Source organism: Cucumis melo, chromosome 3, assembly GCF_025177605.1.
Source record: "Cucumis melo cultivar AY chromosome 3, USDA_Cmelo_AY_1.0, whole genome shotgun sequence".
NCBI lineage: Eukaryota > Viridiplantae > Streptophyta > Magnoliopsida > Cucurbitales > Cucurbitaceae > Cucumis > Cucumis melo.
This window is the reverse complement of record NC_066859.1, coordinates 8,605,504-8,624,418: the sequence shown is the minus strand read 5'-3', so window position 1 is coordinate 8,624,418 and position 18,915 is coordinate 8,605,504. Positions and strand designations below refer to the sequence as shown.

General features: G+C 33.1%; 1 long non-coding RNA gene across 1 annotated transcript; it reads left to right on the top strand.

Moving 5' to 3' along the window:
- The first annotated feature begins 17,599 nt into the window (after window positions 1–17,599).
- On the top strand, window positions 17,600–18,624 carry LOC127148548 (uncharacterized). Its single transcript, XR_007819597.1, has 3 exons — window positions 17,600–17,671; window positions 18,175–18,263; window positions 18,368–18,624. It is a non-coding gene; the product is annotated as an uncharacterized LOC127148548 (long non-coding RNA).
- The last annotated feature ends 291 nt before the right edge of the window (window positions 18,625–18,915 follow it).

Here is an 18,915-nt window from a genome sequence, read left to right as displayed (position 1 = left end):
CCTTAATCTCGTAACTTGTAATTGTATTATACAAGCATTTTATTTATCTAATAAAATAAAGCATTTTAATTTACTTTATTTTATCTTATATTTAGTTGCATTAACCAACAAAACCAATAAGCTGACATCTTTGTGCGATCATGTTTAAGTGATAGCCTAAATAGTCTGTAATAGATGGCTAAGGTTCAATATCTTATCCTGGTGACACTACGAATACAGCTTACTTTGAAATTGTTATAGCTGTTCTAAAGTGCTACAAATGATTTGATCGTAGTCATTCACATCGAGACATTAGAGCAAGGAGTATTCTATATAGAGAGATTATAACCAAACCATGAAATGAATAGTCTCTTTTAAGAACACTGTTAATAGTTGAGACCACATTTCACCAAGATGACCATAAGTGACTTGATCTGAATCTCGAGTGAGTTGTGAGCTTCTACGAAACAAGGAAGTCCTTTGATCTGCATGGGTGATAGTGGTCTATGTCACCGACTTAATATGTCTACCATATTGAGGATTCGGTTGATTAGAGAGCTAGGAAAACAGCTACACCAAAAGGAATTCACTTCTTCTTTAGATATACAATAAGTAGAGAAATTGCTCTCTTAATGCTTGATTCCAAGCTTAAATAATATGGTGTCATACCCTCTCATTACCTGAGAGAAGTTCAGTTATAGTGAGACTATAACTTGTTGTTCATTAGAGGGATCAGTGGTATTTAGGAGTTAGATGTAACTATAGGGGCAAAACGGTAATTTTTGGCCTAGTTGTACTTACAAGTAATTTGTGAGTTGTTGATTGGTTATATCTAATGGACACAAAAATATATCTATAATAGAAGAGTGCAACTGATAGTCTTTAATAAAATGACTAATAGTTAATGAATGAAGATTAATTTAATTAAAGAGTTTAATTAATTAATCTCATATCATTAGAGCTTCTCTGTAGGTTCATAAGGTCCCCTTGTTAGCTCAATAAGGATAAATGATAATCAAATTTATTTTGGTTTAATTTGTATAGTGTAAATTGATTAAAGGAAATAAATTGTATATGATAGAATTAATATAATGTATTTTGATACATTATAATACAAAGTTTTAATGAGAGAAATTAATATTTGAATATGATTTGAATAATAATAATAATATGAATAGGATTTATAAATAAACTTCATACCTTGTTCCAATTCACTCCATGTGATATAATAGAGACGCGACTGCCTAGACATCCTGTAACGACCCATCTCCTTATACTAAGTCGAAGTCATTACTAATTTAAAAGATAAATAAATATCATAAATTTAAAAATATAGAAAAATAAAACAAAACCTCAAATACTCATTAAAATCATAAACAAATATTTGTAAAGGCAAAATTAAATAAAATCCTAACTCGGGCCCTATCTAGTTTTAAAGTAAAATAAATAGAATAAAATAAAATAGAAAGTGTATCAAATCAAATGTTATAAAGCGGAAGCAAAAATGATCCCTATGGCTCGCCACAGTAACTTCTTGTCAGTCGCCAACTTCTGTTTGCTCGTACCTCTACCTCTGCCTGTAAAATTAAACAAGGAAGAGTGAGTATAAAAATATACTCAATAAGAGACCTATTACTAGTCCTGCTAGGTGCTTGTTAACTTCCTATTAGAGACCTGTAAAGTGGTACCCCTAATCTGGCACGTTCCCAAACACGTGCAATCTGTGATCCCCTTAGGAACAAGTTTGGTCTTTGGTGAACCCAAAGGAACACCTAGGCAACGGGTCTTTAGTGTACCCGAAGGAAACACTAAGACAATCGGACTGTGAGTGACCTCGTCAAGTCGCTCATAACCATGTCTATGTCTATGTTATATTGGACTGATGATCCTGTCGAACTACACAGTCATAAAAAGGTAGTGATCCCGAGGGACACCCATGTGGGTACGACTCTAATAGCTAAAGCTAACAACACAACCTAACCATAACATGCAACATAACATACATCATCATAATCATGTCATAAGCATCGATCATAACATTTCTAATAAAAAATTGTCATCGAAGATATAACACTGTAGTCATTCTCAAAATGCTACCAGTAATAAACATATTAACAACCATCGTCATTAGTCACACAGTGTCATGACAATCATTATCTTAGCATTAAGTCAGGCATCTTAGCTAATTTTAATGCGTAACTCTAAAATACATGCGGTCTTTTAAATACATTCCAAGGGTCTAGTAGTAGAATCTCTTACCTGGAGATTAGTTAAAACCGAAGGTAATCCCAACAGCAAAGTCAAGCTTTCAAGGAATAATCCTAAATAGTAAGGGTAAAAAACTAAGTTTAATAATTTAACTCGCAGATGACTAAGGATCCAAAAAATCCAATTGGTTTAACTTACCCAAAAATTGAGGCTGAAATCGTTTTACACTTAGTCAGATAAATTTCGAACTTGGTTTCCAGTTAAATCTAACAATTTAATCCAACATTTCAAATTTCATTAATTAGAGTCCAAAATCAATATTTGTTAGCCACTAACTAAAACCCACTTAAACTTACAAAAAAATATAGGTAAAAGCCCAAAAATGGGTCAAATAGGGTGGAAACAAGCTTGGTAGCTCAAATGGCTCGACTAGAGGGAAAAACCAACTAGTCGGTTCGGCTAAGATATGCGCACGACTCGAGGGTGGAGAGCGGCTTAGTTGACGTGCGGCTTGGGAGTGGAGAGCGGCTTGGCTGGCGCCCGTAGATGCGCACGACTCGATCTTCACTGCTGAAAGACGAAGTGCGACTAGGGATGGTGGCTCGCATACGCTCGCACACGGTTGCGACAGTAGAGCTGCACGGACGGCTGACGCGGCTGGGCTTCACCGACGATGCATGAAACGCCGACGACTTGATGAAATGACGGACGGTGAAGTGGCTCGGCTTGACGGCGACACACGAAACGCAAACGAAGATGCTGACGGTTTTGGACGGGTGGCGAACGAGAATGCCAAGGGCAGAAGAAAAGAGCGACTCAATTTGGGCGATCGGCTGAAGACGCGACTCGGCCGACGTACAAAACGCGGCTAAGCAGTCGACTGTTGGCTGAGTGACGACAGTGAACCGAGACAGAGACAGCCGACGACGGAAGAGGTGACGGACGGAAGAGAGGCAGCGGTGGAGGCAGAATAAGGTGGCTAGGATTTCCTTTTCTTTTCTCAATGAAGGAGATGATTGGTGTTTCCAAGGCTTTATTAATAATAATAAACTATTATTATTATTATTATTATTATTATTATTATTATTATTATTATTATTATTCCTCATTTTCCCAATTAAATCAAACAAATCTTCTCTCACTTCATCTAAAACCTACCAAATCTTTTCTTTAAACTTAAATTTCCTTCTCTCTCCGATCCAATCACCTTTATCTTCCAAAAATAAATATCCTTATCTAATTATATTATCCACATAATATAATTATTTTAACTTTTAAAAAAAATCAATTAATTATACAATCATATATAATTAATCAAATTTTCTCAAATACAAACAATTAGATATTTTCCCAAAACATTTAATAAGTTCCAATAAAATTCAACCATTAAATAACACCCAAAATCAAAATTTAAACTTAAGATAATTAAAATAAATTTATTTTAAATTTGGGGCGTTACACATCTTATGCGAGACTCTTCACGTAGTAATCGCGAAGAACGTCTAGTAAGTGGAATTAAAAGACAATTGCAAGAAGCTTAATGCAGAATATACTCGCAAAAAGTAGTCTTCCACCAGAATTCCATTTGCATAGTATCCTTATTGCAGGGCCTTCGTCGCGTTGGCGGTACGCAATCAGGGCCTAATATAAATTATAGGTTAAAATTAATATAGATTCAATTCATATTAAAACTATAGGTCATATGAGAAAACTAAACCATTGGTTATATTATATATGCTTATAAAGTTTATATTATATGAAATATAATATGGTTTAAATATATATTAGTTTTATTTTTATTAATATAATATTTGATCAATACATTAACTCTCTTGGGAGCTATTCTAAATTAGTAGAGGGAGAGAAAGGGAGTTATTTAATAACCTCCATCTCTCTTAAAAATTGTTAAAATACAAATATGGATTGTCACTTCTCTCCTTAGTTTTTATCATCCCTCTTCTCTATAAAATCTCTTAAAGTTTTCTCTTTACGAAATCAATATCACAGAAGCTCACAACTCTTTGTGTGATTTTCACCTTAAGAATAATAAGTAAGACTTCGTAGAGTTCATGGGAGGAATCTACAAAGGTCATGGTATTCTTGGGAGGATTCTACAAATGTTAGATTTTCTTTTCCTTTCCTCCTTAGAAAAGCATGTTAGTTTTTTTTTCTCCGAATTTTGTGGTTTTTCAAATTGAATTCCATTTATACGCCATTCATACATTTTCACTATGTGAATTCAATTCCTTCAGATATTATATATGAAATGCAAATCTTGAACCAAAATCTGTTGAATAATGTCAACATAGAAAAAAAAAAGGTCTTTGTGGAAATAAGCAATTAAGGACAAATTAGATTTACTTTCAAAATGTCAAGTTTTTGGATCAGTAGTCCAAACACTAAAAGGTCAAACCTATGAGATATGAACGAATATTTGAGAAAAATAAATGAAAATAATTGGATCACAAGATAAAAAGTAAAACTAGTTGCACACGATAATTAATTAAGAAAGAAAAAAAAATCATTACAATGATGCAAATGAAAAGAAGCATAGCATTGAAGTTTCTTAGAGAGGCAGAAGTCTTTATTACGAAGTCAAAGTCATGTGCAACCACACCATTCAAATGCGTAAATAGACATCTCAAACTTCATTTGAAATCCATGTACTCAACTTCTTTCCTTCTCGAACTTTTATCCAGCCAAATCTCATCTCTCCTCCTTTTAAATAATTTTTACTTCCCTTTCTTAATTGATTTGATTTTCTTCCTGTTGGTAATAAATGTGATGGCCCTGTTGTAGGTAGCTTGTGGGGATTAGTGACTTGTTTCTTTTTTTTTTCTTTTTTTATGATTTTCTTCTTTTTTGGTTATTAATACATCATTAAATTTTATCCTTTATTTCCTTAGAAGGATATTGTTGGACAAAACTGAAGACAGGCTAGGGGCGTGATAAACTCAAAATTTATAACTAATCAGTTGCCTACGATGTTGGTAATTTTACCTCAACCAAATTAAAACATGTTAAGAAGCAAATCAAAACTAAGTCATGAGCGCATTCGGCAATAATAAATAGATACTTAGTAACCCATTTGAATATATCAACAATATATCTAATAGTTATAACCAACATTCTAAGTGTATTAGAAATATATTTAATAATAATCGATGTCAAATATCATAATATTGTATAAGATAAAAATAAATATTAAACAACAATTAGATAACGATCATTCCCAGATAACATTCAATATCATCTCTCATTTATAATCAGTATTAAATAGTAATCATTCAAAAATTAGATGACAATATGTATTATTGACAATCAAATAGTAATCAGACAATAATTAGATAACAATTTATATCATTGTCAATCATATTACAATCAATATCAAATAATAATCATAAAACAAGTAAATAACAATCAATATTATGTAGTAATCAAACAACAATAATCTAACGATTGGTATAGTTAGTAATTAGCAAGAATCAAATAGTAATTAGAACTAATTAATAATTAGTATCAAATAGTAATTAAAAAACAATCAGGTAACAATCGATATTATTGGCAACAATAATAAGACAACAATCAGATAATAATCAATATCAAAGTAATCTGATAACCATCGATGTAGTTGACAATTAGATTACAATTAACATCAAATAACAATCAAACAACAATTAAATAACAATATAATAACAACCAATATCAAATAACAATCAGACAACAATAAAATAGTAGTCAGTATAATTGAGAATCGATGACTGTTTTGTCTTTGTCATGTGATTGATACCTTATTTTGTATTTTTTTAATTAAAAATTATAAGTTATCAAAAACAAGAATATAACGTAATTATATGGCAATCTGATAACTAACAAATTAATAAAAATAAAAAGATTTCGTATGGTAATCAGATGAAAAACCGATTATCAGAAATGATTATCTATTACACTAATTAAGAACCAAGCACGATGAATCACCTTTTTATTTTTTAGTCAGCAAACTATTAGAATAAAATACTTTAAATCTATATAATAGATTAACCTAAGATTATTCATGCCAAATTATAAAAAAATAAGTTACATACCAAATTCTATTGTCAAGAATAAATTACATACCAAAATCCATCTCCTTGAATTGATGATAGCTATAAAATGACTATTATCCTCCTCAAGAAAAACCCGGAATGTCCTTAGTGAGATCTTTCTCTTGATGTACTCCTCCCTAATGTTTTCATTGTCCTTATACCTCATGGAAGTTAAAGTAGTCAACAGACTACTTGCTTCCCCTTTTTCATTTTTAACAAAATATTTTTCAATTTCCGCAAGGAACTTTTTGGTCTTTTCACTTTTAGTGATAGAACCCTAAAAAGACTCTGGAATAGAGTGTTTAATAAACATCATACATGAGCAATGAAAACAACCGAATACGTCTAATATTAGTCAGTATATAGAGTGTTTAATAAACATCATACATGAGCAACTAATTTTCACATGAGCAATGATTATAATTGTCACCTACGCATTACCATACGCAATTCTCATAATTTCGCCACATAATTATCTTCTTTTGTCGATAATTATTCGCATAAATCAATAAATATGCACATCTTATATTTTAGAATTAAACTAATCTAGATAAGAAATGTTACTTTGGCAATATGTTATTTTGACCAATTGAATCTAAAATATAAGACACAATAACAATAATTTTATTATTGCAAAAAAAATAATGGAGGAATACACCAAATAATCTTTTCCAAAGTTCACTCAATGATTGGATATATTAAAATACAATTAATGCAACATAAACATGTGAATATCACAAAAAAAATCATCATTCAAGTTTAATCCATAGGATGATCAATTAATCTTGAATCTATTAATCTTGAATTAACAACATTATCAATTAAACTTGTATTCAGAACATGACGATAATTAATCAAATCTTGAATCTACGACATGATCAATTAAACTTCAATTCACAACATGATTAATTAATCAAATCTTTCGATCTAGAATAAATAAACTTAAAAAAAAACCCAAAATGATTAATCAAATCTTGAATCTAGAATGTTTAAACTTAAAACCACGATATGATTAAACAAATCTTTAAAACCACAATATCTTAATCAAATCTTAAATCTATAATAATGAAATTTAAAACCACAATATGATTAATCAAATCTTGAATCTATAATAATTAAACTTAAAACTACGATATGATTAATCAAATCTTGAAACTACAACATGATCACAACATGATTAATCAAATCTTGAATTAAGATCAATTAAACTTAAAACCACAATATGTTTAATCAAATCTTGCACTACTACAAAACTGGGTTTACTTGACACTTTTATAATTGATATACTTGACAGTTTTTAACATAAAAAAGCGTCAAGAATAAGAAAGAGTAAAAAAAGCCCCACAATTTTTGTTTGTTTTTTTTTTTTTTTTTGTTTTAAATACTTGACAAGTTAAAAGTGTCAAGATTATTTTTAATTATGACATTTAAAAAATGTCAAGTAATATATATTTTTCAATATTTCAATTAAATTTTCTCTCTTTTAAGTTTACTTTCCTAAAATTTCTCTTTTCCCCCAAATTTTGTAAAAGAACCCTAACTTCCCCCCATTTTGTAAAAAAAAAAAAAATTCCCCCTATTTTGTAAAAATCTTCTCACGATTGTCTCTGCTTGCAAGCCCTCATTCAGTCTTTCGTTTGTTGCGTTCATCTGCCACTCGTCGTAAGCCCCCATTCTGCCTCCAGTCTATTGCGTTCATCCGTCGTTCATTGCAAGTTGTCCGTCGTTCATCGCAATCCGTTCGCCGTTCATCGCAAAATGTTCATCCGCCGTTCATCGCAAGCCGTCATTCATCGCAAACTGTTCATCTACTCCAACAAGTTTGTCCACCGCCGTTCATAGGTTTGTTGCAAGCAGCCGCCGTCATAAGTTCGCAACAAGCTGCCGCCGCTCAAGCCCTTTTTCAGTCCAGTCTGCAATAAGTTCGTCGATCGTCTCTTCCGTCTGCCCTTTTTCAATCTGTTTCTACCCTTTTTCAGTCCAGTTTGCCGCTATTAACAGGTTATTAGCTCATTATTTATTTCTTATTGTTTTAATCTACACATTTAAGATAATCTGCACTTATTTTTTTGTTGGAAAATTCATAAATTAGTTAAAATCATTCCAGTAATGCTCATAATCTAGACTTTTTTGTTTTCTCATTACTGTTTAGTTATTCATTATTTATTAATATGCAATTCATAAAAGGTTAACATACCAATACCATTTTGGTCACAGATCTTTTCTTTTTTATTATTTAAGTCCCTACACTACTTTTGTTTTTTAAAATTTATTGTTAATTTGATTTTCTTTTTGTTAGTATAGTTTTTTCTTTAATCAAACTTCCTAAAAAAATATCAAGAATTTTCATCGAAGAATACGCACTATGTGTTTGTTCTAAATAATTTTTAGAGGGCAAACTAAAAGTTTAAACATGTGTGGTGGTAGTTTGATCCCAACCTGTGATCATTTTGATCCAACATAGAGGATTACAAATTGAGTTATACCGAGGTCGATCACAAGTCTTAGTTTTTCAAAGTGATCTTTAAGAGATTCTTGAGTTTTAGAAGACATGTCTTAATGTATAAATTTAACGTAATATGCAATTCATAAAAACGTTTATTTTCTCATACTTTTTGCTTAGTTATTTAAATCATTGGTTGAAATAAGATCTCCTTTAGTTTTTCTAAGATATAGAAGAATACATTTAATATTATGAAATGATCATATATATCTTAGTATTTGTTATGTTTTCTTTTTGGTTCTTTAATTAACCCATAGTGAGAGTGAAGAACCAAACTTACTTTTTATATATGGATAAAAGTACAAGTTGGGTTTATATATATATATATATATATTGTAGCTAGAAAAGAAAATCTTCATGTATGTCGCTATTTTTGTTTGTATTAATGGTACCAATAATGTTATGAATTTGGTTATGGCCTATAGTAACTTGTATTCTTTTTGTTAGTAAAAGTTGCTAAAATTTTTTTAGTAGGAGTTGCTAAAATTTTGTATTTCTTGTATTCTTCCATATGAATTTCTTGTATTCTTTCAATATATTAAAATTCAAATTGATAACCATTACTCAATAAATTCTCTTAGGACTTATACTTATGGATAGATCATGGATGCACAAGAGTAGGTTATCCAAAGATTATGAATTGGGTGTAGAAAACTTCATCAATTTTTTATTTTCTAATAAAGAAGATGCCTCTATTCGTTGTCCTTGTTTGAAATGTGGGAATTGTAAAAAACAAAGTCGTACTACTATTAAAGATCATTTATATGTCAATGGAATGGATGAAAGTTATAAAATTTGGTTTTGGCATGGTGAACAACTACCTATGTCATCCTCATACGGGGAATCTTCTAAGTTTGACACCCATATGTATGAAGAGAATGATGTTGGAAGTATAAATGAAATGATTGAAGTTGCTTATGAGGAGTATTCAAAAGATCCAAATGAATTTGAGAAATTGCTTAATGATGTCGAAAAACCATTATATGAAGGATGCAAAAAATTCACCAAGTTGTCCACATTAGTGAAGTTGTATAATTTAAAAGTTAGGTATGGATGGAGTGATATTAGCTTTTTAGAACTACTAAAAACTTTAAAGGAAATTTTGCCTACTACTAATGAGATCCCAACATCCATGTATGAAGCGAAGAAAACTTTAGGTGCACTAGGAATGAATTATGAAAAGATTCATGTATGCCCTAATGATTGTTGTTTGTATAGAAAAGAATAGCTAATGCAACTGAATGTCCTGAATGTGGTGAATCAAGGTGGAAGTATGCTAATAATACAAACAGAGGGAAAAAATAGATTCCTAAAAAAGTTGTATGGTATTTTCTACCGATTCCACGTTTTAAAAGATTGTTTCGAAGTATTGACAATGCTAAAAATTTGATTTGGCATGCTAATGAGCGAGTAGTTGATGGAAAATTACGACATCCTGCAGACTCTCCAGCTTGGAAATTAGTAGATTTGAAGTGGCCAGACTTTGGTTCTGAACCTAGGAATATTCGTTCAGCATTGTCAGCGGATGGAATCAACAACCCACACGGTGAAATGAGTTCAAAATATAGTTGTTGGCCCGTAGTGATAGTAATTTACAATCCTCCACCATGGTTGTGCATGAAAAGAAAGTTCATGATGTTATCAATGTTGATATCGGGTCCAAGACAACCAAAAGATGATATTGGTAAATACTTAGCACCGCTCACTAAGGATTTAAAAATCTTATGGGAAAGTGGTGTTGAATGTTATGATGCTAATCTAGAAGAAATATTTAATTTAAGGGTTGTTTTGTTATGGACAATAAATGATTTTCCTACATATGGAAATCTTAGTGGATTTAGTGTGAAAAGGTATAAGGCATGCCCAATTTGTGGAGATAATACATCCGCTATAAGACTAAAGTATGGGAAGAAAATGGCATACCTTGGACATCGAAGATTTTTAGCACACAATCATCCATACCAGCGTTAAAAGAAGTCATTTAATGGTGAAAAGGAGCTTAAACAATTTCAAAACCTTTGTCTGGAGAGGCTATATATTCAAGAATAAAAGACCTTGAATTTCCTAAAGGAAAGAAGAAAACAAAAAAAAAAAAAAAACAACCTATGAAAGGAAGTGCAAGGAGTTGTTGGAACAAAGTGTCTTCATTCTTTTAAGCTACCATATTGGAAAGATCTTCATGTTAGACAATGTCAAGATGTGATGCACATTGAAAACAATATTTGTATGAATATATTGGGTACGCTTCTTGATATTCCTAAAAAAAGTAAGGACGGCTTGAATGCTAGACGTGATTTAGTCCATTTGAAAATTCGACCAGAGCTTGCACCTATCAATGGTGAAAAAAAAAATTTCATTCCACCTCCTTGTTATACTCTTACAAAGAAAGAAAAACATTGTGTTATGAAGACATTGTCAAAAGTAAAGGTACCAGAAGGTTATTATTCCAATGTTAAAAACCTTGTGTCATGAGTGATTTAAAACTTAATGGTTTAAAATCTCATGACTGTCACGTTCTCTTACAACAATTGTTTTCTATTGCGATAAGATCTGTGCTTTCGAGACATGTTCGATATGCCATCACTCGGTTGTGTATATTTTTCAATCTGATATGTAATAAAGTCGTTGATGTGCAACAACTGGAAAAGTTGGAAGAAGATATTGTGGTGACTATGTGTTTGCTAGAGAAATACTTTCCTCCATCATTTTTCACCATTATGATGCATCTCACTGTACACATTGTAAGAGAAGTCAAACTTTGTGGGCCTGTATATTTTAGATGAATGTATCCCTTTGAAAGATACATGAAAGTTCTAAAAAACTATGTGAGAACTAGACATCATCTAGAGGGTTGTATTACAGAAAGTTATATAATAGAAGAAGCTATTGAGTTTTGTTCAGACTTCTTATCTGGGTTGTACCTGTTGGGCTAGGTATTGATAGATTAGATGCATCTTTAGACAATTCAAGCCTTGGTAGACCATTGTCTACAAGAGTTTCCTTCAAACCTGAACAAGATCTTCTATACCAAGCTCATCGGTATGTTTTGGCTAATACAATTAATGTGCAACCATATATAGAGTAAGTTAAAGTTTCAATTATATTGTCTTCTGCTTTTTATTTAATTAAGGACATAAACAGAACTATATATTACAATGTTTCAATGTTCAAGTAAACATGTGGATGTATTGCAATTGAAATACCCAAATAAGGTTCTTTATCAAAAATGGATTCAAGAAGAACACAATCGAACTTTCATATCTTGGTTAAGAGAAGAGGTAAAATTATAAATTTGCTTACTGATATTTTTTTATGATAGACTTTGTAATTAAGGTACTTGTCATGGTAGGTTGCATATGAGATTGGGATGAGAAATGTTGAAATTTCAGATAACTTGAGATGGATTGCTCATGGCCCTCATCCTTTTTTCATTAAGTATAACAATTATGTCATTAATGGATGTCGATATCATACAGAGTCTTATGATAAGAATCGAACTGTTCAAAATAGTTGAGTTAGTTTAGTGGCCAAAACAATGCAAGTGTCTAGTTCGAAAGACAAAAATCCCATCATTGGAGATATGTCCTTTTACAAAGTGATTCAAGACATATGGGAACTTAATTACAATACGTTCAATGTTGCAGTGTTTAGATGTGATTGGGTTGAGAACAATAGTGGTATGAAGATCAATGACCTTGGTTGTCTTAGTTGATTTAAAAAGAATAGGTCATAAGTCTAATTCATTTGTAATGGCAACCCAAGCAAGACAAGTTTTTTACGTTGAAGATCCAAGTGATGCTAGATGGTCAATTGAGCTTACTCCACCACAGAGAGATTGTGAAGATCAACCAAATGATGATGAACTTGGAGATATCATGTTACATTGTCAAGGAGTACCTAGTGATATGCCAAATATCGATGGAGGTAATGATTTGGATGACAATATCTGAACATATGGACGATCAGATTGTAAAGGCACATAGATTCGTAAATAAACATTGTGGGTGAGTTTCTACTTATTATGTACATATATGCTACGTTTGGTTTTGTATATGCCTAGTATGCCTAATATATCTACATTCTAAAATTAATTTTTAATCTTTTTTTGACAGGATATTCTCCTTAACATGGAGTCAATGATAGTAAGAGACGATGAAGACAAGGAGGTTGGTGGAGTTGAGATTCATGGATTAGAAAAACCTAAGCAACAAAGAAAGCGGGAACCAACTGTAAGGACCGAACTCCTTATACTGAGCCAAGGTCATTACTAAATGTAATTAACATAATTTAAGTCATAAAGTTTAGTTAAAATGAATAAAACCTCAGAGTTTTATTTATAAAAATCAAATCAGGAAAATGTGCAAAATATAAACGAATATTAAAATCCTACTCGGGCCCTATCTACTTTTAAAGAAACAAAATAGTAAATAAAAAAGAAAATAAAACTCAAGTACTAAATGTTTAAAACGGGGTGTAAGCGGAAGCAGAAATCCCTATGGCTCGCCACGGTCATTTCTGGTCGCTTGCCAGCTTTCCCTTGCCCCTACCTCGGCCTCTACCTGAAATACATGACATGGAAAGAGTGAGTAAAAAAATACTCAGTAAGGGACTCACTACTAGTCCCACTAGGTACCTGTTAACTTCCTATTAGAGTCCTGAAACTGGTATCCAATAACTGGCACGTCCCCGAATACGTGCAACATGCGCCCCCGTAGGGACAAGCTGGTCCTTGGTAATTCCCAAGGGAATACCTAAGACGCTCGGGCTGTGAGCGGTCCCGTCGGATCACTCACGTCATGTCTATGTCAATGTCAATGTCAGACTGGTAATCCCATCAGACTACGCAGTCATAAGTGGGAGCGATCCCGTCGGGTCTCTTCATCATGTCTGTGTCATAAAGGTGGTGATCTCGAAGGACACCCATGTGGGTACGACTCTAATAAGAAGCTAACATACACCCTAACCATAGCATACATATACATAACATCATCATGCAATCATATCACATCTCATCACCACAACCAAACATAAAGTCATAATCAGCCGTCAACACATTAACCATGTCATCATAATAAGTCACATCAGTAGTCACATCATGCCCTCATTAATTATACTATCGTTATGCAGTGTAGTCCTCAAGTGCATAACTAGGAATGCATGTAGTCTCATGATTCTAGTCGTAGAGCTAGTAGTAGAAATCTCTTACCTTGAGATTTGGTCGACGAGTCCTAATAGCAAGAAGAAGTGTGTTTTCCAAGCAGCGGGGCCCTAAATGGTTAGGAACAACAATTAATGACCTAACCTACATGGAAAAGAAGTCCAAGAGTCGTTCGAAGCAACTTACCCAAGATCGAGGTTGTAATAATTCCCTTTAAGTCGCGAAATCCCACGCTCCAACTCCAATTGGTCCAACTGGCCTTTTCAGAAAAATAATTTAATTTAATCCAAAATTAAATTATTTAAAACCAAAATTTACTCTTTGTTGGGTATGCCAAAAACCCAACTAACTTACCAAAAACTTACCAAGGACACGTGGGGAAGGACCAAAAACTAGGTGGCTCCAAAAAGGCTTGGTGGCTCAGCTAGAAAAGCAGGTGTCAGCTCGGCTTGCGGCAGAAGGGGGACGCGGCTCGTCTGGAAGTGGGCTCGCGAAGAAAGGGCTGGCGCAACTTAAGGCACCGAGCGGACGCGCGGGCGTGGGTGGGCGCGCGAAGCGGCGCGCGGGCGTGCAAGCGAGTAGAGGAGGTTGGGTCGCGAAGCGGGCGCGCGGTCGGATCGCGAAGCGGGTGCGCGGGGTGGGCAACTTCACGTGGTCGGATCGCGAAGCGGGCGAGAGACTTCACGAGGTCGGGTCGCGAAGGGGGCGCGCGGGTGGGCGACTTCACGCGGTGAAGCGACGCAGCTGCGGGTCGGCTCCGGGTTCGGGCGACGGCTGAGACACTAGGCGCGGACTTCGACGACGCGGCGTTGGCTGGAGGTCGACGGTGGATTGGGCGGCTGGCGACGCGAGTCTGACAACTTGGAGGCGCGAATTCGACGACTTAGAGGCGCGAGGAGAGGCGGGTCGGATTGGTGCTGGTCGGCTCGGCTGCTCGGTGAAGACGTCGACGGCGGCGGCGGTGGATACTTTGAAGGATTTGGGATTAGGGTTTACTTTGGAGGAGAAGGTGAATATTCTCCCACGCTTCCCAATGCCCCTTTTTAAGAAGAATAATAATATTATAATAATTATTATCTTCTTTTTTTTCTTTTACCAAAAATATCTCACCATTAACTTTAACCAAATTAATTTTCTCTCTCTTCCACCAAACTATCTTTAATCTTCACCAAATAACTTTACTAAAATTATTTTCCAAAATGAACTATTATTAACCAATTCAAAGTAAATATAACTCTAAACCTCAATTAAACACAAGGTCAAAATAATCAAGTTCCTGAAATAAATTCGAAATTTCCATATCCACACTTAAGATAATAATAAAAAGGAAAATCAAATTGTTGGGGCGTTACACCAACGATTATGTTTGATGTGACACATGTTCAAAGCGAATGTGAGAGAAAATTGGTTGAATACAACGAAGATAGCTTACCCATTGAAGAAAATTTGGTGAAGCTCAACTCTTTTATCGGGTCGTGTGTACACTATCACATCCCCATTATTTATGCAACATGGATAGATGTACCTGTAGAATTGAAGGAAAATATATATACCATAGTTGAGGTAAATTTTCTTATATTTTTTGTATAAGTTTATTTAAATTGGCAATATGACACTAATTGACCTTCAATCTCAGGCTGCATTTATAATCGACAGTAGGTCAAAGAAGAGCATTCTTAAGACTGCAGGGACAACATTCCGTCAATTTAAGCATTGGTTGACGAAGAGGCATATCTTGCCTTTCAAGAATGAACTTGAACTCTTGAAACGACCACCGGACATGTATTGTTATATTGAAAAAAAAAGTGGGAAGAATTTGTTAGATCTAGACTATGTCCACATTTTGAGGTATCAAAGAATTTATTCATAGTTTATGTATTAAATATTTGTTAAGAAACTTTATAAAACTCCAATACAATGTTGTATTGTGTAGGACAAAAGAAAACTTTAAAAAGAGAGACGAAAGAAGAATAAGTATAACTATTGACTTTCAAGAAAAGGTTATGCTAATCTTCGAGAGGAATTGGTAAGAAGAAGTTTATATTTGAATTAGTCTTAAAATTAAAGCTTCTTAATCAATGTATTGAATGTATATGTTGAAGTGTAGAAAAATATACCTTCAGAAGAAAGTGAGCTTGACCGAGCTAGTATGTGGAAGAAGGCTCGTGTAGATAAGAAGGGATAATACTATGATGAAGATGTCCAAGAAGTTGTGAATCGTATAGTAAGACATATTACAACTTTGCATTCTTTAATTTTTAAAGTTTTATGAAATTAAATTATATTTTTGTGCATTTTTAGGACGAGATCTCAAAAACTTGTGCTTATAAAGAACCGTCTCCAAACGATGTTTTGACACAAGCTTTGGGTACACAAGAGAGTAGTGGACGTGTACGTGGAGTTGGTGGATTTATCACCCCAACTGCTTATTTTCACACAACAAAATGCTCAAAGAAACGGAGTGAAGAAATTGAGAAGCTTAGTGAAGAGAATGAAAAGCTTCTTTTGCTAGTTCAAGAAATAGAGAATATTCACATTTCAACACAATCTACACCGACGTCTGCACATGGATCTTACTCGAGGCCAAGATTGGAATACGATATTCAATGTAAAAAATAGTTGGAAAAGGAGAAAATGAATGTCACAACGAAGGTGGTTAAAGAGGAGGTGAATGTGGATGTGATTATTTTGAATGATCAACAAGAGGATGCTATAGAGGTAATTAGTTATGTTTTGGCACAATTTGATGCTATGCATTTCTATAAGTCTTATAAAGTTTATTAATGTTGGATTTATGACTTTCTTAGGTTTGTAATGAAAAAGAAATTGTATGTGACTCCAATATCAAGATGCCACTACCTTTAAAGACAATACTCAGATTTGCTGAAAAGGTAATGGACAAAGATTCAGGGATTCGTTACCAACTACCATTCTCGTTGTTTGGTATCGGTAGGAAGACATGTGTTCTTCGAGAAGATATTATTGATATTTGTAACATAGGAGAAGCCAAGACTTTGACATTGGTTGCATACATGGTGTAAGTACTCATTCATCCAGTCTAATCTTTTTATATAAATACTCGTTTATTCATTTTTCTATCTTTCTTAGGTATTTGCATTCACAAGATGAACTTTCAAATTACATTTTCGTTGACCCGTTCCTAATAAATGTTGAACACAACACACAAGAAGTTAGAGCTCGCAATCTTTGCAGTAGATTAATGGCTTCAAAATCAAACCAACTTGTTCTAGCTCCATTCAATCCAGGGTAGGTAATACTATACTAATCAATTCATTAAAATAAGTTATAGGTGATTTACTTTTTTGAATTGAACCTCTTCTTTGTATTCATCATTTGGGAAAAATTGTAGAATATATGTTATAAATTATGTGAAGGAAATCCTATGCCCGGGGGGGGGGGGGGGGAGGGGTATGAAATTAAGTTATATCAAAACAATCTACTTGTATTCTTTCTATGTAGTTGTCATTGGGCACTTCTGGCTATTAATGCATACAATGAGACAGTCTATTATCTTGACTCACTTCGAACAGCATCAAGAGTAGATATTAGATATTCCACTGACACGTAAGTAAGCTTCTTTCATATATGATATTTTTCGTCTTAAAGTTTACTTCATTATAACATGTAGTTGTTTCTTGGTAATAGGGCTATATCTATCTCCAATCTTAGAAGAATATTCAAACAAGTCGTAAACAACCAATATGGGAAACAATGAAGGTAAGTCTACGCATAGTTGTTTCTTGACAATATGCACCTATATTGGATAGTATGTGATTGATTTCTTGACAATATGCACTATATTGGACACTATGTGATTGTTTCTTGACAATATGCTTATATTGAATACTATGTGGTTGTTTCTTGACAATATGCATTATATTGGATAGTATGTGATTGGTTTCTTGACAATATGCACTATATTGAACACTATGTGATTGTTTCTTGACAATATGCTTATATTGAATACTATGTGGTTGTTTCTTGGCAATATGCATTATATTGGATAGTATATAATTGGTTTCTTTACAATATGCACTATATTGGATACTATGTCATTGTTTCTTGGCAAAATGCTTATATTCAATACTATGTGATTGTTTCTTGGCAATATGCACTATATTGAATACTATGTGGTTGTTTCTTGACAATATGCATTATATTGAATACTATGTGGTTGTTTCTTGGCAATATGCATTATATTCGGTACTATGTATTTACAGTGTCCTTTGCAAGTTGGAGTAGTTGAATGTGGGTACTATGTAATGAGATACATGAGAGATAATAACAAATGGGAGCATAGTACTCACAGGTTTGGTATGTTGTGTTTAAATGATTGTTTGAATTATTTTATATAATTCAAGTAATCAAAGTATTAACTTAAATATTTTGGGTTTCATATCTGATTGATACAAGGACTCATACAGTCAACTCGAGTTGGATGAAGTACGAAAGGAGATTGCTGAATGTTTGGGTGGCCACGTGTGATTAATTATGGTGGTAGCTAAGTTCTTTTGTGTTAGATAGACAACTTTTGTTGATACTGGATATAGGGGAACTAGTTTTGTTGTTATTATGTTGATACTGAATATAGGTAAACTAGTTTTGTTAATAGTGGATATAGGTGAACTAGTTTTGATATGGTACACCTTTAGGCTACAAATATATTTTGGTTATATTGACATTGATGGAAAGTTTAGGCTATTATTAGAAGTTTGGATTGCACATATATATGTTGTAATTATGTAATCACCTACTTATATACGTGGTTCATTGATAAATATATATATATATATATATATATATATATATATATATATATATATATATATATATATATATATATATATATATATATATACAATTTCTTTGATGGAAAGTTTGAGTTAATTATAATTGTTCAATTAATATGTTTTAATGTTGTTGAACTTCAAAACAGGTGCATGATAAAATATATGTGTATT